At 38.2% G+C, this 23,829-nt stretch overlaps 1 protein-coding gene across 1 annotated transcript in view; it reads right to left on the reverse strand.

Annotated features, from left to right (window-relative positions):
- enox2 (ecto-NOX disulfide-thiol exchanger 2) overlaps positions 1-21,989 on the reverse strand; it is a 123,310-nt gene extending 101,321 nt beyond the window's left edge. Inside the window, exons 1-2 of the mRNA XM_029278574.2 lie at positions 21,838-21,989; positions 14,001-14,095 (exon numbers count right to left, since the gene is read on the reverse strand). The gene's annotated coding sequence lies outside the window, so the exon portion shown is untranslated. The remainder of the gene's footprint in view (positions 1-14,000; positions 14,096-21,837) is intronic.
- Positions 21,990-23,829: the final 1,840 nt, after the last annotated feature.

The following is a 23,829-nucleotide window of genomic DNA, read 5'->3' on the forward strand; positions in this document are numbered from 1 at the left end:
TTTATCCTGTGCTGTTGTTGGTAGTTACAGCGTAGCCAGGAGTAGCTATTAGAACGAAACGCTTTGATTGTGGTCATAAAAAAAATACAAAGATAAACCTAAATTTCATTATTTTGTGGCTCTATTTATTAATCTGTTGTTTTATGATAATCTGATACATCTGCTACTCATTTAAAGTCTGGCAAAGCTCAGGTTGAAAACCCTCTTTTCGGCCCCCTGAGCAACAGCAGCCTGAAGATTTGTTTTATCACTGTTACTGTTTCTGTTCAGACAACAAATCAGAACAAAAGTAGTGTTTGACATGCTACAGAATCATGTTGATTCTCTTTTTACTTGTTCCTGTCTACAATGTAATCAATGTAATGACGAGGGCTCTCTATTTACACTGCAGACCTACAACGATATCCTAATTTATCAATGAGCATATGGACGACGGATGTAAAGACAGTCTTATAACATCAGATTAACCCAGAAAACACAAAGAATGTTTGAGACTGAATGCAGAGTTGTTTCCTCTTTTCCACATGGTTTTAATACAGCAAACAAAGCAGAGTGGAGAACAATACTTTTGAAATGGGAAAAGCAGAGAAGTGATTAAAACACTGGCTTGTGTTCAGTTTGGAGCTCTTGAAGCATGAATAATTCAAAAAGGGCTGTGTGCCTTTTTTTTAAGAAGTAAAAAAAAAAGTCCATACTTGCACAACTAGACCACTTTGTAGGTGTCTTAAGTCCTTGTTTACACATGATGGCTTGTTAGTACAATGTTGTAAAATAAAGCAAGACAGCATTGACTCATCATCTGAATAAAATGACTTTAGTTTAATAAATATTCTTAACGGACAAAACCAAAAACCACAACTGAGAACAAAAATAAAACTCTGGCCTCTTTAATCTGAAAAGAAAACTTTTAATCTGTGACTTCACTCTGTAACAAATTAAAACTAGGAGGAAATGACAAACAAGGTGAGAGAGAGTGATGCATGACACGCTGGTAGATGTTATTCTGAAGCATCTTTGGGTGCACTCACACTAGGCAGTCTGTACTCAGCACGCTTCACCCCTAAAGTCAGTGGACAGTCTTCATTATGGAGAAATCCCGGAGTGTTCTGGCTCTATCTGACTAAATGACTCAAAATAAGCCAAAAAGTCAGTAAAGTAGCTGCCATGTTCTCTGTGTTGTTCATGCACTAAGCTGTTGTTCTCAGATGTGCTGACACAGACTCGACCGCGCGTCCCTTTTTTGTTTTTGTCCGTCTGTCTTGTAAACTAAGCACGCTTCATAAATACGTAAAGCTGTATGTGCCTAATGTGACGGATGAAGTTTTTATTGCCCTTGCACCAGGATACATATTATATTATACATGTGTTAATCCTTTGCAAGAACCATAGCGAGGGAGCTTTGTTACTCTTCAAGCACCAACATTCCCCATCATATTTGTTATAACCAACAATTTTTTATTTCTTAACACTCTGCTTCAAATAACTCAAGAGTTTGGAAAAAGTACAAGTTGGTTACATCAGGGAGTGTGTCCACTAAACATTATGAATGTGTAAAAGAAGCTGTGAAAAGATAACTTTCACACTGGTCTTTGAAATCAGATTCTGAATTTAGGATTCAGATCAGCCCATCAAACAATATGCAAGCCTCAGAGTACACAGCACAGAAGCTGTAGAGATCGAGTTCAAGATAGATTTATGTAGACCAGGGATGTTACTAAAGTCAAAACATAGAGTTTCTTTAAGAATAAAAGCTACTTAAACTTGTTTCTCAAAACAGGAGGGTTTAAAGACAATAAGCCAGGGAGCTACAACAGAAGTAGGTTAGAATTATAAAAGAGAGTCTGATGAGTAAAAAGAAGAAAAACAACCATCCTGCATCTTATGAGACGTAAGTTTGTATGACCTTTAGTGTTAAAACAGGAAACAAAGTCAGTTTTTACTGCATCAAAGATGTTTGTTGTGCATCATTCATTCAGTGTGTTCAGCCTTGTGTTAGTGTGCGTATGCATTATCATCTGTATTCTCACTCACAGCTCAGTGCATTAGTCATCCTGACGAACGCACAAGGCCAGACACCTGTGTCTAGGAGGGATTAGAGGATTCCCTCAGTGAGGAGAGGATTATCAGAGTGAACCGGCCCCTATAGTGATGGAGGAGGAAGATACCCCATAATATCCCCGATCGGTCCATTCATCTTTTGTCTCCACAGCAGGAGACAGCAGCCGGGAGAGACACAAACCAAATCACCCTCTGAAAGTATTTGCAGTGTTGGATAAATCACACAAACTTTACAAGAACTGATGGGTACTTCAAAAGCAGCTCTCATGTACCTTTTCTTTTCCTGTAGCTGTCCCTCAGCCTGACTGTTTATCTTTATGATAAAGTACCTCCTCTCCCACACAGGGACAACAAAAACAGGTTTTTTACATCTCTCTGGAATTCATAAAATTACGCCCACATGATGTAGTGTAAAAAGCACAAGCTGACTGCTGTGAATCCGACGTTTACAAAAATATACAAAGAAACTAAGTTTAACATGTCTAACTACTTGCAGTTTTCTGGTCATTTTTAATTGGTGTGGTATTCTAAGTAAAGTAACTTTGTAAATGTAATAGAGTATTTCATTTTTTAAGAGCATTCTTCTTCTTCATTAACATCATTAATGTCACAATCAAACAAAATTTAGCAGTAAAAATTAGCTGGTTTGACCACTGTGTGTGACATGCGGGAAAGATTTGAACCCTAGTCACCCGTTTCTAGGACTACAGCCTCTGTGAATGGGGCCTGCACACTAACCACTAGGCCAACGGCACCCCAATTTTTAATATTTTATTCAACTCATGACATTATTTCTCTTGTTGACGTATTATGTATTTTCAATCTCAGAGGCGTAGAGTGAAACAAAAAAAGGGGTCAATAAAAAACTAAAATAAATAACTGAACTGAAAAAAAGATCTGACAGAAACAGGAGAAGAATCTCCAGTCAAAGTCAAGACTCAAGTCATGTTTTACATTATCTTAATGCAGATGTTTGTATTCTACATTTAAACGTGGTCCTAGAAGATGACCTTGGTACCTTGGTTGCATTTAAACGCTCGAAGGGTAGAAATGTAAGACTAATTACCAAGAAATCCTTAGCAGATTAACCCTGAAGACAAGTTTTTCTTTATGCTAAATATTCTAACTGTAATTGTTTAATTCACAAAAATAAAATTCTATGTAAAGGTTTAACATTTTTCTACATTTAAGACTAAATAATACATTTTTAACACTTGTTTGTGAGTAACAAAAGGACCATTTTTGGCACATGTCATTTGTGGGTTGTTGTGGGTATAAAAAAGCATCTCACTATAAAGTTGAGTCGTATTTATAATGAGGTGCATATTTCTGTCATCGTTCCTAAAATTACAGTTTGGAAATTCATATTTTGACATGTAAAAAAGACTCTTTGAATTTCATATATTAAAAAAAATACAGTCAGAAGTCTTCCCACGACATTACAAACACGCATTCCTCTTCAGTGTTTGTTTTTTTTAATGAGCCCCTGCTGACGTGTTGAAGAGATGACAGTCTGACAAGCCGTCCTACACACGAGAGAAACAACATGTCAGAGAGATGGAAGCAGCACTACTCGGAAAAATATGAGGCCAACAAGTATAAATAAAGATGTAAACTGCAGTCATGTGTCCTCTGGGTGCATTTCTCCACCAACTGAACTGATCCACCAGAACAAACAGAATGACAATCAGTCAATCGTATAACATTCATACCAGCTGATTGGTTTCTTGTGTAGTCATGTTGAAGGAATAAAAATAACTTGATATCACACAAGATTACTGACAAAACTTTGGAAGAAAAAAGTTTACATTGTCCACTTTTTCCCCACAAAACAATCAAATAGAAGGGATCTCAGTTTGTGTGCATCTTCTTTTGTTTGGACTCGTCTCAGGCTTAAAACTGAGGCACTGAACAGGAAAACAATTTTCTACAACGTTTAGCACCACAGCCAGAGGACTGACCAACACAGCACTATTGTCCATCACCTCGAGACAGCAAACAAGCCTCTAAGTGTGAAGAAAGCAATACAATGTGAGCATCCGCAAATAACTAATGAAACTGCAGCTAAGGTGTTATGGACAGATTTACACAGAGTCCACAGCTCAGCTTTAATAAAGAGAGTAACACAATACAAAATGAATACACACATGTGTAGAGAAGCTAGGTGAGCAAGTATGAAAAGAAAACAAGGCCATCCCAGTGTATTCTTTATTATTGAGTGTCTTTATATTTAAGCATTCAACCAATTAACCACACTAGGGGCGGGACGAACAATAATTTCTCAATTAATCTTGAGGTAAATAAGTGCTATGTTTTTTGAAGGTTTTTGGGGGGCTTTATATGCCTTCATCTAGAGACAGGTCAGTGAACAGATTCAGAAACTGCGGAAAGAAAGAGCAGGAAAGGAGCCACAGGCCGGACACCAACCCTAGCCACCCGGAGGACACTGGCCCCCGCACACGGAGCAAGCACACCAACCTCCACAACACCGCTGCACCTTAATGCTATATTTTGTTATACAGCACTGAATCATTGCAATTAAAAATTGCCTGTTGGACCCTCTGGAGTCTTTATAACAAGACTATCATAATGAAAAGAATTCTTTATGTAAGAAAACAAGGGCAGTAAAGAACTAATCAACCTTCAAAAGCAGCTTTTCATTATTCTGAAACACATACATGATCTCTGAACCACAAAACAGTTAACTGACAGTCGCGCTGTTAGTTACAGAAATCCACCTTTCTGACTGCTGTCGGGACACTCCATAATATACGAGTGTGCCAAGAGCCACAGTGTTTTGTTTAACAGCTGTAGACATGTGCTGCCTTTACATGCTTGGCCAACGAGAAGGTTTGGGAAATCAGTTTCTCCCTCTGGCTCACAGAAACAGCAAACTAACTTTAGCACCGGATAGCATTGAGTGGTGCCAAAAAAAAAAAAAAAAAAAGAACTTCACCTGAAACGTTGGAAATTAACTGGATTTTAAATCACCTGAAAAAGCAGCAACAAGTGCTTAGATTGCCAAACTTAGATTGACTACTTCCACTTCAAGAAAAATATCTAAAATGAAATCATAAGTGAGTGTCTTTATTTTGTAATGATAATCAGACAAAGTCTTGACAAAGAGGAAACTTGAAACTTGAAAAAATGAATTAAGATAAAGTCTGACTACTAGACATGGCAACAAAGAACTAGATTATGTTGTTTTAAAGGTCTCTGTAATTAACCCTGGTATAAAAAGTCAAGGTTTTATAGCTCTAAAAGAAAACTTACAATGATCTCATTTGACAGAGTAAGTTTTCTCCAAAGTTTTACACAACAAAATTGTTACCAACAAACATGATTTGTAAAAGTGCTACTGGGTGAATGTGTAGCAGGGAATTGCTGAAAAAGAGCAGAGGTGTAGAGTCAAACAACCCTTTGTTAGTAAAGGCTTAAAAAGCAGTCTTGCATGTGAAAGGGTAGATGAGGCTCAGCTCTCGCTGTCACAAGTGTTTAAGTCAGAGGAGAAAGATAGAAGAGCAGCTAAAGTATGTGTGAAGAGGGGAAAGGATGAGACATGGGATCATTCTACTACTACTGTAACAGACCCACAGTCTTTTTATCCTAAGACACAGTCAGACCTACAACATGTAATTTAAATTGATATTTTATATTTTTAGTTTACATTTTTAGCCTACCTTGCACTGTCATTATATACTACTCTGTGTGCCTTTCAAACTATTTCTGCATGTGACAGCATATGGTCTGAGTGTGCACTGCTTCATCTTTTCTCTCTCTGCATAACAAACAAAGAGAGAGCCCAACACATGAAAGAATATTCTAGTCTTCAGTTGATGGTGCCGACGTCATTTTTTTCTTTGACGTTGCAAATATCCACAATTTTTAAATAAAACAGATTTGGCTGTCACTAACAGTAAGAGTGAGAAAATATTATCGGTTCTTCCTGTGTCCTCATCGATCAGTTCCTCTGCTGCTCTCTGCAGCCCTGAGTGCAGAGAGCCTCTGATTGAAAAGCAGATGAGTCTGTTCTGCTCCTCAATGCACACTCCTCTTAACAGCTAATTGCCTTGTCTCAATACTGAAGCTGCTGCTGATAAAAGGTATGAGAGGCTTGAAAGCAAAGAAACACTGTGCAGCCCACTGACACAATTAAACCTAAGAACAGACGTTTTTCGTATGCAGGGCGGCTTTATAAAGGCTTCCTGCCATTACATCAAATTCACTGGGAATGCAATTTACAACTTCTTCCCGAAGTAGCCGCATACGCCTCTAATGTGCATACAAATAGCCAAAAACACACATTTAAGCAACCTGTCATTCTGCTTTTTGTGATGCCTGATGTCAAGTAGGATCAAAATCCTATTGGCTGGTGAGGTGCAGTATGAAATTGCCCCAGGGAGTGTTAAAACGACTGGATCACATAATGAGAGGTTCTCCATTGTCCTGCTAGCTGCCTCCTATAAACACTTAGCACACTGGCACTCAGTAGACTTCTCTGTCTGGCCAAATTGACTAATGGATTTCAAAACTCTGCCTCAGCCAAAGCTATTAAGTGGTCTGCAGAATGACTTTACAGTTGCCATCGAAATGCAACACAAGACTCAGCAGTTTCTGCCCACTATTGTGCAGGGCTGCTGTGACAAAGTTAATTTATTGCGAGACAAGCACAAACACTTGTGCCGACACACAATAAATAACAATAAATAAATAAATAAATAAAGAGAAACATCTGAATGAGCCTATTTTCCTTTTGGTCATATGAGGTGACCATTGCTTTACAAGTTCTCTTCAGGGAATGTAGGTAAATGGCTTTGTCTTTTTATGCTTCGTGTACTGTGTGATACATTAACTACCTCGAATGAATTCCCCCTCTGTGCTCTCAATTAATAAAGGAATTGAAATAATATGGCATTTAATCTCAATCCTGAAAAACATCAGAACATCTTTTTCTTATGGACAAATTACTATCTTCAAACTATAAAAATGAACAAACTCTGAAATGAGTATGTGCTGTTTTTTCATGAAAATGTGGGAAATGACAAACAAGATGCAAACTCAACCCTTCCCTGCATTATTCTTGGTCATATCTGAGTGTTAGCAGATTAATCCTATCCTTATCTTCATGGTGATGGTTTGGAAGAGCAGGCTTCTAGTTACACTGGGATTTAACTGCCTGCCATGGTGAGTTAAACATAGAGCTGGTCTCGGAGAGATCTGGCTGTGACTATGTCCCTGAAGGGCTTGGGGAGGTGCACTGCATATCCAGTAAATATATTGCAGTCAATGGACACTGCAAAGAGGTAATCGAGAAATACACAGCTTACAACCATGTTAAAAACTGAAATTATGTTCTCAACCTTATTTCTCGCTATTTATGTTAAATTGTACATGTAAATTAGCTTTCACCTACACAAAAACAATGCAAATAGGGTCTTAAAATATGACGGGAGAGGAAGTTAGAGAAGAGGTTAGCTCAACCATATTTGACTGAATGGATTCAGATTTCTTCTAGCCAGGATATACAGACAACTAAATGCATCGTTACACTGTAGACACAATGCATTTTGGTACTTGAAGGCACCACAGACAAGGCTCCCTGAGGAGATACCTCACATTTCCTAACACTCTTACTTGGACTTTTTATTGCCATCAACTCTTACTTTGCAATTGTGAGAATTTAATGAACACATTTCAAGTCTCAAAGTCTGCCTTTGACTCGCACTGTAAAATTCCTCAACTGGAACCTTTGTTCCAAATCAGGTAAAACTCAACAGCAGTCACAGTGTTAATTTAGCAAGAACTAAAAGATTTCACATTAATCTAATTATTTAAGTTACTTGTCATTAGCTCTAACACCTGAAAAACATTTAATTAACACAGACAACTTACTCTGAGTTTAAAAGTAAAGTATTCAACTAGAGCAAACTGTTAAGGGTCATTAGTCCCATATCTTGTTTTCCTCCCCTCCATTGTAGTGAGTGGGCTCTGACTTCAGTGCCTCTTGTCTCCGGGTCTTATCTGGCTGTGAAGCACCAGGCTCTGTGCTGCTGTCTCTGTTGGCGTGGTGATGGAGGGAAGGCCTGCCATCCCAGATAAACCTTCCTCTGTTCTCCCTGCAGCACAGCAGGCTATATGTTTGCTGCAGGTGTCACATAAAATGTCCCTATAGCTATCAGAGCTTAGCGCTGCATGTGACATGTTGGCACCTCTGATGGGACATCACTAAAGATGGAGAGAAGTGACAACAGAAATTGGAGACAGAAAACAGGGGGATAAGGAAAAATAAGAAGGATGGGTTGAAAAGTTGTGGCCACCAAAAACAGAATATTTCTCACTGAAGGGCTGTAAAACTCAGTTAATAAGAAAGGTCTTTCATAAAATGATTAACATAAACAGTTCTGCGTACCAATGAACCAAGCATGTTTAAAGCAATAATTCCATAGAGTGTGACACCATGAGGAAAAACTGAAAATGTGTGGCAGACAGGTTGTAGCAACATCACAGTAATGATGCTTGTTGCTGCTGCTGCTGCTCAAAAACTGTCACCAGGGGAGAACCTTGTTATGCTGAATATTCAGCAGCCAAATAATTATCAGGTGGGCTGAGATTTGATACAAGGACACCAAATGCACCAGTAGAGTCTATAATCCATAACGTATACAGGTAGAAATCAATCTTCATTTCAATTTTTGGACTCAGTCGAGGTGCATTACAAGCTGATTTCACCTTCATGTCAAAGGGAATCCAGGCTGCTGATGTTATGTTTATGATCATAGTCACTTTATGTGCCAAATATTTTACCAAATAAAATTGAAATCGTTTGGGGTCCGACATAACCGTACCTTAAAAAATTATGTTTACTATATGCTAAGACCAATGTTAAACAAAGATAAGTTTTGAAGTCATTTTGAAGTAAATTTTCAGTCAGTTGACTAAGCTCTTTGTCAAGACCCAGACTGTCTGCAGTCCTTTTTATCATGTCCATTTTGATACAAGACATGGTTTATTTTACTATTCCTTAATTTAATAATAATAATAATAATAATAATAATTTATGCTTTATTAATTCTGCGAGGGGAAATTCGGTTTTATACTCTGTTTAATGAACATGAACACACACACAGGCCGAAACACACACACATGCACAAACAGGATCTTATGGACATGCATTAATGGAGAGGTCTCTGAGTGAGGGGGATGCCCACAGCGAGCACTCCAGAGCAGTTTTGGGGTTCAGTGCCTTGCTCAAGGGCACATCGGCAGTGCTAAGGAAGTGGACTGGCTCCTCTCCAGCTACCAGGCCAATTTCCGTACTTGGTCCGTGCTGGGACTTGAGCCGGCAACCCTCTGGTTTTCAACCCAAGTCCCTACAGACTGAGCTACTGCTGCCCCAATTTAATAAGAGATCAGGTGTCTCTTAATTTCCACCGTGTCATCAGTATACAAGAACAGGCCCATCTGGGGCCACTGAGGCCAATGTTAATGTGGGGACAAACAACCGTCTCTGCCACCTTGCCAGACAGGGAGCAGCACACTGAACTGGCAGATTAGACCACCTGGCCCTGCCAGACTGTCAGCCTATTTATACTCAGAGCCAGAATTTACACCAGGAGCAGAGAAACACAGATCCAGACAGAAGCAGCTCACTGTGACACTCCCATGGTGGAGAAAGAAAACACACTATGATGACCTTCTCCCTTTTTTTTCCCTGGAAGGTTTTCTCAGAGTGAACCAATTACAATTTCCTCCGTTACGATGCTCTTTCACCCAGCAGAGAAACTTCTCTATGGTAACATTCCCCCTCCTCCTTAGGGTTGTTGTGATTGCACGTTGCCATGTTGCGGACATGGTAGCTTCAGTGTTTAGCCAGATCTACATCAGTCTTGAAAACTTTCTGCATTCTAACCTTTCTTCATTTTCAAAAGCATCTCCGATATTTATCCTAGTTTCACCATGTTTCTGGTCGTCAAGCTTATTTAAAAAAAAAATGTTTTTTTAAGTCGAGAAGCATCAGTAGTATCTGAATCAGTTTGCTTGCCCACTTCATCGATGCAATGCCTGTTGGTTCGCTGTGATAACTGGTCTTATATCTGGCAAACTGAGGGGTGCCTAAAACAGCCATGTGGGGTGCCTTAAACTGCCTACCTTCTCTGGTCAAAACAAATACAGACGGAGAAGCAGCACCACTTCTGGCTGAATGGCTTTGAGTAAATGTTGGTATGTTGCATCATTTTTTGTGTCATTTCGGCTCTGTTAACTCTGCTTAATTCTAAAAAGTAGTCATTTACAGTTTTACAGTAAACCAGTCTGCAATTAAACCAGACATGGAGACGTTTGAACTTTAAATCCCCAAAGAACATTTTCTCATAAGTTGCACAGGCGCGTAGGTGGTGGCAGAAGTATTTCATTTCAGAGTGAAATTAATGTGTCACTGTGTTTGACCAATTCTAAAGAAGAGGAGAATTTGAATCACTTAGAAATTATAAATCAGTTCAAAGCCATTATCAGAGTTCATGCAAGTGACAGATTATTTTTTCTGTTTAACTTTAAAACTATGTCCTAACTAACTTTTAAAATTAGCCTCAAACGCAAAAACACATTTTGTTTTCACCTAAATGATAGAAAATCGAACAGCATGTCTCCCGACCAGCATTTCTATCTGTCAAGAATGTTGTATTTAGTTTGTTTACGCCAAACGAAATCCTAAGTGTCAAAAAGCGGTTTACATAACATTTGCATTTAGGTACAATTAACAGATAGATGTCATGTTATTGGCAAGATTTTTTTAGGGAGCCTTTTTATAAAATATGTCCAGGAACAGGACAACGGATGAAAATTTGCCTTTTGGCTAACTCTGGCATATTTATAGAAATGTTTATTAATATGCAATGTCCCTGTAAAATAAAATAAAAAAAATAAATAAATACATTTGCAGTTGTCACTTGTCAGGAGCATTGTTGGGGGAAGCAGCTCCGTAAATTATCCATCAAAAAGTCCAAAAACATCCATCAAATCAATCAATATCAAAGTATGGCTATTAGAGAGTGAGAACTAAAATCATCACTGTACAGGATGAGCTGTTATACAGTATGTGTTGTTGTGGAAGACAGGGCTGGAGTGTGTGTACAGCTGTTTCAGACTAGAAGTCCATATTTTGTAAATACAACAAACAAAACGAAAGTGTTTTCTTCAGGTATTCCATTCAAATGTTCTAATGCTTAGAGTTGAATCAGTGTACAAGTTTAATTAGCTAAGCTGATTAGTCAGTTTTGAGTGACAGCCATACAATCTGATTATTAGTCGATGTGAAAATGTTTTGACTGTTCAAACACTCACATCTGTTCTGCTCTCTATAAGCTGAAAGGTGACTGAGAGTTTACTGCTGATCGTGGAAAACAGGTGTAACTAAGCTGACCGGGTGTCTACCTTGTGTTTGTATCACAAGTTGTATGAGAGAAAGACAGAGCGAGACAGCCTCCCACACAGAGCAAAGGTGAGTTCTAATATTAGTCTGCTGCTGTGAATGACTTGTTTGTTAACATGAGAGGTTAACAATATGCTCCCCAATCTTAAAAAGTATGTTCTTCTGCCTGTGAATCTTTTTCTCTAAATGGAATACGTGGTTTGACTTTTACTGGGTTTATACTTCCCTCAGACACCTCTGAAATGTTCCATCTGACTGGTCATGAAAAACTGGAGTATTGCTTTCGTATGTTAGTTGGAATTTTAATACACTGTTGTTCCATTCAACTGTGATCAATTAAGTTAAAGAAATAGAAACCATATTTTGTCAATCTATTAACCCAATAACTTTATGTACTTCTCTGTTTCAAACAGACGACTTAAAAAGGAGTGGGAATATAAAGTGTACAAGGTCATTTCTGAAGATATAAACCACTTGATTGTAGCCATTATTGGTAAGTTTGAACTAGTGTTGCTCTCACTGGCTTATAAGGACATGCTTTTGCAGGTTGCCAAATACTGAGAACTATTACTCCCCTGAAATACCTAAACACACGCTTTCACCCTCCTACAGTCAAGTATTAAATTGTAGACCTTCAGAACAGACGGGAAATGAAAACAGAAGTATAAAAATGCACAGAGTACTTGACTGAAAATGACTCCTTCAGTATGTTCAATTGTAAATTGACAGTGATTTGTTCTGTTCTGTAAATGTCTGCACTAGGAACTGAATATCAGGTAATATCCTCTCCGTGTCAGACACACAGTGGTGTCTGAGCTGCTCTTAAATGTCAAATAGCTTTTCTGTATAATATAATCAGTGAGAGCTTGACAAATATTCCTCTGGCAAAGTCAGTCTGGTATTGTGTATTGTGTATTGTGTGTGTGTGTGTGTGTGTGTGTGTGTGTGTGTGTGTGTGTGTGTGTGTGTGCGCGCGTGTGATGGGGAGGGGTGTGCAAGCAGCTCTAAGCAAAAACAGCAAAGGTACTTTGGAAGCCATATTGATGAAGGAGAAAAGGAAAAGTTCATCTACAGCTGGTTTTAAGTGGGAACTCACAAATATAATCCAGTTACAAAAAGATTCTTTGTATTGCAGAAAAAATCCACTAATTGTAAACAGACTTTGTTTCATAAAAAAAAAAAAAAAAGTCTGCGAGAGCAACCAGAATTGCAGACTCCAGCATCTCTACAAATATGCATGATTGTTTGTTTTGGATGAGAACAGAAATTGAACATTGTCATTGGATGGGTGATCATAAAGCTGTCAAAATATGTTATCCCCATAAAACTCTGATTGTCTTGTAGATCATAAGACACACACACACAAAGAAGTATTTTCCTTTTCTAAGAAGGATGCTTGATGCTTAAAAAAGCCTAAAACCTGTGCTTTGTTTCACTGATGCTTGATTTACTGTAAAGGTTTCTAAAGCGAAATAGGTAAAAAAAAAACAAAAAAAAAACAGAGGATCAGAGGAAGATCATCCACATGTCATATGGTCCTCATTAAACTGAAGTCACAGTAGTACAGTCTGTACAGTCAACATGCAAATGAAACCCATATGGACTTCACTGCATGTGCCATGACTAGAAAGTAGTACAGGTAAGGAAGGTTGGGAGAAAACTGTGCTGCATGTGCTGACTACAAAAGCAAACTGTACTACCTGTTTATCAGAGTGTCCTTCTGCTCAGTGTAGATTTTTTTTAAAAAACCTTCTGAACATGCAATTTTATAAATAATATTATAATTGCAGGAGATTATGGTGATTCCCAAATTAAACTAAAGGACTTGAGTTTGTATAGCGCTAGTCTTAATCTAGAATACTCAAAGATCATTATGCCATAGAAAAAAACAACACACTGCAGGACATGAAAACAGACATCCATTTGTGAATGTGCCCACAGCACCGCAAGAGAATCTCCTCTAGTCTGGGGAAACTATTTGACATGCAGCCCACATTTCCAGTAGTTAGTAGTTCTGAGGCAACTAGACAATTAGAGGAGGTAGGACTGCTGCTATCAGCTTTTAAAGCTGAAGGCAGAATCGAGTAATACAAGCCTGAGAGGCAAAAAGCACCTAAACCTCTGGGACTAGACAGAACTGAAAGCAAAATACTTTAAGCACTTCTCTCTCGTGAAGTACATCTCAACTTGTGTTGCGCTTCTTCAAGTCTTGTACAGATCATGAAGACATCAAACCTTAGCACTTAGCAGGTGTTTGTGTAGGCACTCTCGGCAGACAGGATTTAGGGTTTTTTTCCTCCTTTTTGCTCAAGCACAAAAAGCTAATTAACAGTGTGTTTCAAAAACTGAACTTAACTTTAAATTTTAACTAACGACAAGCACTTTCCTTCTCCTTGAAGAAATGGTCACTAAACCTTAAGAGTCACATGATAAATAAAAAACTCAGAGGTAGTTTTGGTTCAATGTTTTGTTCAATTTTGAAGAGGATGGATTGACCATGGAGTTGAGATTTTACCTTTTGGACTGTTGCAATCGTCAAACAGATTCTTCTTAGCATCAGGACACTTCGATCTGGCAAAGACGATGTTGCAATTTGCTTCATCTTTAAATCTGTAGAACACAAAGGCAGAAAATGAAGCCAAAATGAACACCACTACAAAACCTAAATATGCCTCAACCGCCATGATTCTCAGTAAGATTAGGAGCTACGTCGCTAACCAAACTTAAAATTGTGGTCTTGAGCCTGATTTACTTTTGATTCTATTACTTTGAAGCTCCAGTTAAACTGCCAGTCTCATATTATATTATTATATATTCATCAACATATTGTGTGTGCTTATGCTCAGCGTTGCATTATTTCAGTTAAAGTAAGTTTCAAAAATTCATGAGTTCAAATGCAGACATAATGATACTCATCATACATCATACATAATCAGCTCATTTTCAGTCATCAATGATTAGATTAGTACCTACCAGGACAGCATTGAAATAGAGTGCAGAGTTCTTGAATTTCCCCTCTGGGGATCAATAAAGGATTATCATATCTGATTATCTCATTACTTTCTGGGGTTGTACAATCACGCTTCAGACATAAACCGCAGTGTTCACAGTAACACCTTTCAACCACCATGCAAACACTTTGCAGCGAAATAGGAAAACTAAGTGCCTCCCACCGCACTGCTTTACAGAAGTGTGTCCTAAGATAAGCAAAAAAATTACATTCAGTACTGCTTAAAACCAAAGAATGAATATAACACAAAACTCTATAGATCATTAAAAAGGGTTATTACTGTACATTGCACTGTACTCCTCGCAGGAAATTGATCTATTCAGCGGATTCAAAACACTGCAATGTATTATTCATTTTCCTCCTCAGTGTCCCATTACAGCTGTTACATCACCAAAGAGCAAAGGCTCAACTTGATGTGTTTTGAACAATCACACAAAAAAGCTGCCTCTCCAGGCGTGGATAAAGTCCTAAAAGATTTTTGTTGTGTTAAAATTTTGTGTTGTTCGGTTTATAGAAAAAGAGACTGGTGTTATTTGTGGGTCACAGAAGACTGACTCTCTTAACTGTGGCCTGACATAGTGTGTGTTAGAGGAGGGACAAATACAGCTATATAATGTTTTCCTGACTTGTGTGATACAATCATCGATTGATGGGGCCAAAAAGAAAAGGGAGCAAAGCCAAATAGGATTGTTCCAAAATTCACTTTTTGTTTGAAATGTTTTCAGCTTTCTGTTTGGTTTCAGAGGAGTTTGTGGTCAGCTCAATGATTGCTAGAATAATAAGTTAGAATCACCAATATTGAAACGGTAATTGTTGTCAACATTTGAGCAATTCCACTGAAAAGGGTAATCATAATACAAAGACTTTGTCCTTCGCAAAATCTCTGACCCTCATGCCCAACCTCATCCTCCTCAGGATCCAGCTCCCACCAGAAGAGAAAGCATTAACAGTAATGACAATCGATGTGGGTCTTAAAAGTATTGGCAGTCCAGGAGCTGCTCTCTGTGCCGTCTTTATTAGTCTGGAAAAAGAGTGCTGGTCTCTAGCCTGCCAGCTCCAAATAGGAGTGCATTGATCAGAAGGTCACGCCAAATGAATGTAGCTCTTTAATTGTCTGTCAATCCTCATTCTTGGTCCAACCGCCGTCATTGGTCTCTCAGGTAAACCAAAGCCACCAATACACTGAGGAGGGTTTAAGACCCAGACAGAAAAAAGATAACGGAGCCAACAGGATATTCTAATATCACAGTGTGTGTAGCTTAAAGGGTAACTAAACCCCAGAGTTTCGGCCAAAGTGGGTTGCAGATGGCACAGCGGTTTGATTAACCCCAATACAGCGAGGCTACAGTCCTACAGTCCTGTTGCTCTTTGACAAGCAGCAATGATACTTGGGACATAAAAGTAGTTTGAAGTAGAAGACTTCTTTCCTCAGGGGTCTCCTGTAGGCCATGACCACAGTGGTCCAGAGCCGAATGGGTTTGAACCGTCCAAAAGCAGCAGGTGCTGGGACATGGTTTTAATAAGGTTTGGTGATGAAAAGCTGTCACCTGCCTCCAAATCAGCCAATATTCTAATTAAATTGCAGTAGCTGGATCTCAACCTGTAGAAGGCAGTCCACTATACGTAGTTCTAAGACAATATGTGGAATTTAAATACTTTGTACTCAGATCTCGAGATTTGAACCCAAACTGATCCCTAACAACACTTATAATCAATACGTAGGTTTTCAGCTGAAAATAGTGATCTTGGGGTTTAGAATAATATGGTTTGTAAATAAAGTCAGAGTTGACAAAAAAAAAAAAAAAACTGTTATCAAGCACTGGCTAATTTCATTCATGATGTCGGACTTAAGTGTGTCCCATGTGGCACTCAGAGTATGAGCGAGTCCACTTATCTATTCTTTCAGCCTCTTGGGAAACGTACAGGGTGCTCTCATACTGTCAATTAAGCTCATTTATTTTTGTACCAGGAAGGTAGGTTTTGTAAAACTTACTCAATAAATGTATTTTTAACAACCGTTTGAGTGAAGTGGAACAGGAGGTAACATGAGACCCCTACTTGGAGGTAACTATTATTAAGTCACTATGCCAGCTAAATGTCTTCAACTGCACATTTGCTCTGTCCTGGTTTCTATCCTGGGATTTCACACATAAGAAATGAAAAATATCTTTACCAAGAATGCTCTTCATTGATGTAGGAGTGATGTAGAAAATAGAGCTGGGCACAGACATGACTTCTTTCAGTCAGGATGGAACAACAGATAGATCATTTCCACATTAAAAACACTTTCATGTTGATAAGCTGGTTCAGTCTGAGAGTGATGTACATAGCTTTGTTAACCTGAACGACTCTGAGCTATACTTAGAAAACAAGGTGTGCATTATCAGCTCCTTTACACTTTCTGATGTAACGAATTATGACGTCACAATGATCGATCCAAGCGGGAAAAAAACTTTTTTACTTTTTATCCCAGCTCTAGCAGAAAGACACCAATCAAGAAATCCTAAGTTTCATTTTAAGTTAGTTAAATTGACCAAAGCTTAAGAATCCACATTTGGTTGAAAGAAATAATAAGCACAAAAGACATTACAGGAATACAGTTTTAATCCTTTTGTATCACTAAATTAGTAACGTTGAACACTACTAATACGAATAAAGGTTATTATCATATTTTTAATTGATGACAATTATTGTGCTGAAATAAGCATCTATTCAAACATCCTGTAAAAAGTAACAAACTGACACTCCCTTAATATTTGATGTGAGCAATATGACACTATTATCATTAGAATCAGTTAATAGGACACTGCACGACTACATTTTCTTCATGCAATCATCATCAATTATCAAATCTAAGATCCTTTTAATTTCTTTTAATCAAGGCCTCATTGAGATTAAGTATGCACTACAATAAAAATGAAATAAAATATCAGGTGGAACTCAGTTTTACACGACACTACAAGAAGAATCATTCAATTAAATGTAATGCTATTTTAATAAACTCAAACATGAAATGATGTCATTAATGTGCCCACAGGTTTTATAGTGTCTGGAAGATGTATGATTTTTCTCCTTTAGTCGAGTGACCGTAACAAAGAAGTAGAAGTTTACCTTTACGAAGGGTCTTACTGTAGTTAACGAAAACGAGCACAAAAGAGATACATAAAAAAACATAAGCACCAATCTAAAGCTTTTTGTAAGAACATTACATTTCCGATAATAGACATTTCACTAACACCTTTTTTTTTTTTATTCACTCACTTCGGTGTTTTAAATTAAGCTTATTGATTTGCTGCTATGACATCCCCTCACTGCCTCATCTTATCAGAGTCCAAAAATCCCTCGAGGGGCCGATAAAACATGTCATAATAAGAAATGTCACCTTTCCTCACCCGAAGTGGGACGAAAACAATTTGGTTCAGAACATGGGAAATGTTCTCAACGTGATGCCATCCGCCGAGCTAAGTTTAGTAAGATGGCCTCTGGCAGGTAAGTCTAGTCAGACAGCGCTCGGGCATTTTTAAGCAGCAGACATGAAAAAAAAACACTAAGGCAAGAAAAAAACTCTTAGAAGTGATATGTTGAAATATCTAAGCCCAATTCGATTTTTTTGCCAGTAGCTATGGTTCACTTGCAAAATATCTGACTTGTTTATGATTGACATGCTACATAAAAACAGTCATTTACATGTAATTTTTAATAATATCCCACTGAAGATCCACCCCTGTCTATCTCAATCTGTATACCTCATTAATATTCCTGAACAGGCTTTGAATGACTCTGACATAAGCACTCTGATAATCAAGGACACACACTGTAAATGTGGGCAGACAGACTGCCCACCACTCACAGTAAGGAATATGTTGACCATATGGTGGAGGAAAGTGGTTGTGCTGTTATTCAAATGTATTTTAATAAACTGACTCAGTATAGCAGAAGAAAAACACAAATGTATCCATATGTGAACAAAAATGGGACGTATGGAGGCAGAGTCATTTTACATGTATCATCAATAACTCAAACTGCTGCTCGGACCTTAGGGCCAGAAGTACAAATGTGTACATCACATTATAAATAAGACAGTGACTAGTAGTGAATATGTGTATTACAAAACAGATTTTTTTCTCTGCATCTTAATGGGTGAGTCCAAATTAGAGCCCACATCACCCTCCCTTCTGTTGACTCCTCTTTAAGTGTAGCTTGCCCTTCTGTTCAGAGCCAGTTTTATCACTTTCACTTCCCTAACCAAGATTTTCAGTCAATTAAAACAAGCATCCTCCTGTCCCACTGACACCCCGCCTTCCCTTTTTAAAGAGGTCTTGGAGACCATTAGACATCAAATTCAGAGCCATCACTGATTCTGTGAAGAAAAAGCTTTTTAATACTCAATGAAATACTCAAATTACTCAAATTAGAGAATTGATCTGCAAATGAAAATCTGCACACCAGCTAAAGTCTCTATTATTAAACTCTTTTGAAGGAACAAGATCACTTTATGAAAATGCATACTAAATTCTGAATGAAAGACAAACCTAAATGTGTGTGCGTGGTTGGCTTTAAATTTAAGTTTCTTCATGTTATTCAATCTTAGTTCTGATTCAAGCAGCCAGGGTCACCTTACCAAACATCCAAATTTAACTGAACTGACAATTCTGTAATGAAGTGAAGACAAATTCTCTTTTAAAGAAACAAAGATTGTTAGAGCAGTTTGCTATGATAGCATATTGCAATGCTTGAAATTCTATTTTGATTTTATATCATATTATATGGGATACGTTTACAAAACTGAAAGCCTTAGAGAGCTTGACAGGGATAGAGAAAAGTCAGAACAAGCGAACGCTCTCTAATCATTGAAAAAGACGCTGGCGCTCAGAAAAAAAATGCTGGTTGTGGCTAAGTTGTAGATTGAGCAATACATTTGACCGGCATCAAAGGCCAAAATATTAATAATTAGTTTAACCGACAAATGATTCTGGGTGTGAATAGCAAGGGTGATGACATTTAACCGTTTAGTGGACTACACTTCTCTAATTCTACGACATGAAGAAAACACTTTCAATAGATTTCTAAATGTTGAATCAAATCTATGGGGTAAACAACTTTTTAAATGCTTATACATTGTAATATCAATCTGAAAAGTACAAATAGTAAACCAGTAAGCCTCCTCATATTCTACACCTAATCTCCTCAGCAGAGTCTTGGTGTCCATTCGTCTCTGTCCCGAGCCTTCAATAAGTCAAGCACTGATCCATCAACCAGCCAGTAGATCAGGTAACACTGGCATGGCTGCAGTTCTTATTTGTGCAAAGCAAGGTCACAGAACTACGTGGATGCCGGATCAATCAGACAGATTAATGAAGCACAACCTGCTGACATGACGAATATTGACACCCCTATTACATCCTCGTCCTGCAGTCCTCAGCACCACTTCAATAAATCAGGTCCAAGTAGAATGAAGCAGGTAAACTTCTGAACCTAATCCTTCACAGCATAAACAGAATACAAGAGGAGTCTGAATTTAGTAGAGACGGAGATTTCCCTGGAAGTGAACTCCAAAATGTCCTCAGAACTAAACATCACTTTGGCAGCTGTGACTGCAATGCACTTCATCTGAGCTCTACACTCTGCTTAAGATGAAATTCCTCAAAACCTTATATGAAGTAGCAATGCAAGCAACAACACAACAAGGATATGATGAACAATTAATCAGTATTATTTAGTTGATAGATATTTTTGATGGGTATTGTAATTATTGAGAAAAAAATAAACGTGAAAATAGAGAGAATTTAAGTTGCTTAACATAGAAACGCAGCAAACCTTAACATTTAAATGTCTGACATTTTTCAAGCACAAATACTAAACAGTTAGCCTCTCAAATTAAGAAAGTTTAAGAAGCAGATAGAAATAACTCCAGTTGCTTCAATACTTAAATCCCCTCAACACTTATTCTCGTTTCCTGCCCAGATTCTGATTGATTCTGACTTGTATGACCTGAACAAATGGCATGCTCCATTTTTAATAAATAGAAGGATTAACCTTTGCCAACAGCGGTGCCTCTTTTAGCAAAAATGTGCAGTCGAGATTGTGTACCTCTGAAGACATGATGATTAGACTCAGGTCGTTAAACATGTAGGACACCGTTCATATTATTGGAATTAGGTTAAGATGAATGACTCAGTAATATCTCCCAAGAAATAAACTTAAAATGAGTGTCTTTAGAAATGCATGAATTTGCAAAAGGTTTCTTTAGTAATGATTGTTAATATTTTCACTTCTATGCCCTCATTAAATTAAATGAATGCTGCCGATCCACAGTGCTAAGACTGTTACCACACTGCGTAGGTACTGTGCTGTTTTTTTTAACAAAAAGGTGGCTGCCAATACATGGTTCAGATCAGAAAGTATCTAGACCAGGGACGGGCAACTTTGGTCACAGCAAGGAGCCACATTCATTTAACTCTCACTGCCAGGGGGCCAAATTGTAGAATACAAAAATGATTACAGTCAATTATGTCTCAAATATAACTCAACATAAACCAGTGATCAAATATTATTATGGACCTATTTCTGGTTTTCACTATTTCATGGCGGATTGTGTCATCTTTTCTTCATGTTTCCAATTAATTGATATGTCAAAATTGACCCGAGGGCCACATTGAGGGTTGATGGGGGCCGCATGTGGCCCCCGGGCCGCCAGTTGCCCACCCCTGATCTAGACCATGCCCACTTGACATGATATACAACAGGGACGGGGCAACTTTGGTCACAGCAAGGAGCCACATTCATTTAATTCTGACTGCCAGGGGGCCAAATTGTAGCACACGAAAACAATTACAGTCAATTATGTCTCAAATTTAACTTCAACATTTACCAGTGAGCAAATATTATTATGGACATATTTCTGGTTTTCATGATCTCATGGCAGATTTTTGTCATGTTTTTCTTCATGTTTCCAATTAATTGATGTGTAAAAATTGACCTGAGGGCCACGTTGAGGGTTGATGGGGGCCGCATGTGGCCCCCGGGCCGCCAGTTGCCCCCCCCCGGTCTACAGTCAGTTTCGTTGTTATCACATTAGGAGCTGAAATGGGCTTCAGCTCTGATACACGACGTTACCTTTCAACCTCAAGCATGTAAACCAAAAAGTGCCTTAATAATAATAATAATGCCTTATGTTATGTAACATTTCAGCAATATAAATCATGTATGAACGTGTCATCTCCTGCTAACTTTGACCAGACTGCCTCACTTTAAACTTCCTGATACTTCAACACACCTCGAGGCTAACGCTAACTGCTGTCGGAAGTTAACACCGGAAAGAGAAGAGGAAATACAAATGTACCTTTCTTAGATGTCGGTCGTCTTTAATGCTCCCTGTGTCGCTGAAACAAGTCCTAAAATCCATTCGAAACTCGGTAGTTTCTCTGTCTGGTGTTCTTACTGAGCGGGTAACCAGGGAAAGCTTCTGGTTAGCAACGAGTCCTGTCAAGTAATGGCGGAGCTAAGTACGGCAAGCCGGAGGCCGACATGTGCCTTTTGTTTACGTTTTTTAGCGATTCAAAATTCGATGTGAGGCTCTAGATCAGTGGTGTCCAAACTTATTTTCTTGCGGGCCACAGGTTTTGTTTTTTAGAATACAGTTGAAAAAATAGTACGGCTTTGTAGATCAGAATCAAAAGGCTCGCTAAAGAAACCCTTAAATAAAAGGAAATCAAATATTTTGATATCTTCGTTCTACTTTATTTGTTTTTTTTTTCTCAGAATCAAGCCTGTAACGTGGTTCATTTTTTTTTGGAAAAGCTTTCTGCATTTAGCTCAGGTCATTAAATGGCTAAACAACAGTCCGCTTGTTTGCAAAAACTTTGCATAAGTTTTTTTTCATAGTTTACAAAAAAATGTGGAAAATAGTAAAAGCTGTAGATTTCAAAAAACAACAACAACATACATGTTACTGAACATTTTCTATTTTAGGAATATTGTTCAGCCCTTGTTAACATGAAAAAGAAAAAGAAGATAATGTGCCAATCTTAATCAAGGCCTCGGGCCAAAATCTTCTGATTCTTCAATTGAAGTCACGGGCCGCAAAAAATCCCCTCAAGGGCTGCAAATGGCCCTCGGGCCGCACTTTGGACACCCCTGCTCTAGAACGATACACTGTAGAATATTGAACAAAACCAGAGCATACAACTTACCAGGTTTAATGAATCAACACTGTTTTCTTTTGCTTTCTTTGCAAACTGTCCAGATATGTGCAACCAGAAGTAAAAGTTGAAGATGGTCCATGAATTGGTATATCAATGATCATTGGAAGAGGTTGGAACAGTACAAGCAGGTGAATGTAGTCCATGGTTAACGAGGCAGACATCTCATTGAGCTAATGGGGAGCTCTTCTTATTCTTTGAGTAGACTAATGAAATAATCACACCTTTGCACAATTGTATTAAATATCCGATGTTTACGAACTGGAATCAACAAATCAAACTGCTGTAAAGTAAAATTGGATTTGTAGCAGCAGCTAAATCAACTTAACATTTTCAACTAAAAAATACTAAGAATTCCAATTTATATAGTATTTTCTGTAACTCAAAATATTTCCATGTGTGAATGTTACTCTGCCATCATGTGACTCAAACCAACTTTAACAACATTTCAACAATGCATGCAGGTATTTTTGTTTGCTGTTTTCCCCCGAGGGTTGAGGTCACCTACAAAAAGAATTTCAATATAAGACTTAAGTAGATAGGTTTGATCAAAGTTGCACAGGTTGTACTTACAAGAGGAAGTTATTCACTGATATTACAAAAGAGAAAAACTACAAATTATATATTCAAGGACTAATATCCAAGATGTCTACTGAATAAAGTCACAAAATGGCATTTTATCATCAGACATTAAGGAAACAAATGTGAAACATAAGTCAACTGCTGGCTTTTCCGTCAACAGTGCAGCAGCCAGTATTTCATCCTTCCAAGTTTTGATTCCGGTCCAGAGTGTTCTGTTTTTTGTTTTGAACAGAGAATCAGTTTGGGGCAGCTTTGGAGGCCCCTTGGTTTGCCAGGCAAACGGCAAACCAACAGGGGTTGTAGCGATGGAAGCGAGCAAGCAAAGTGGCTCAGATATAACTGATTCAGCCTCTGCATTTTTCTAATAAGCTCTACAGCCAGACAAATGGTAAACTAGGATACATTTTGGAGATTCTTTGGTGCAAAGGGGATTCAAGCAGATGTAGAGCTGGTTAAACATTAAGCTGGCAACCTGCGTGCATATAAGCTCTGGTCAGGATAACTGCAGAGACGAAGAAGCATTGACAGTTGCCGGCATTGGAGCCTCTGCC

The sequence above is a fragment of the Labrus bergylta genome, chromosome 9 (genome assembly GCF_963930695.1).
Source record: "Labrus bergylta chromosome 9, fLabBer1.1, whole genome shotgun sequence".
In the NCBI taxonomy this organism is placed as follows: Eukaryota; Metazoa; Chordata; class Actinopteri; order Labriformes; family Labridae; genus Labrus; species Labrus bergylta.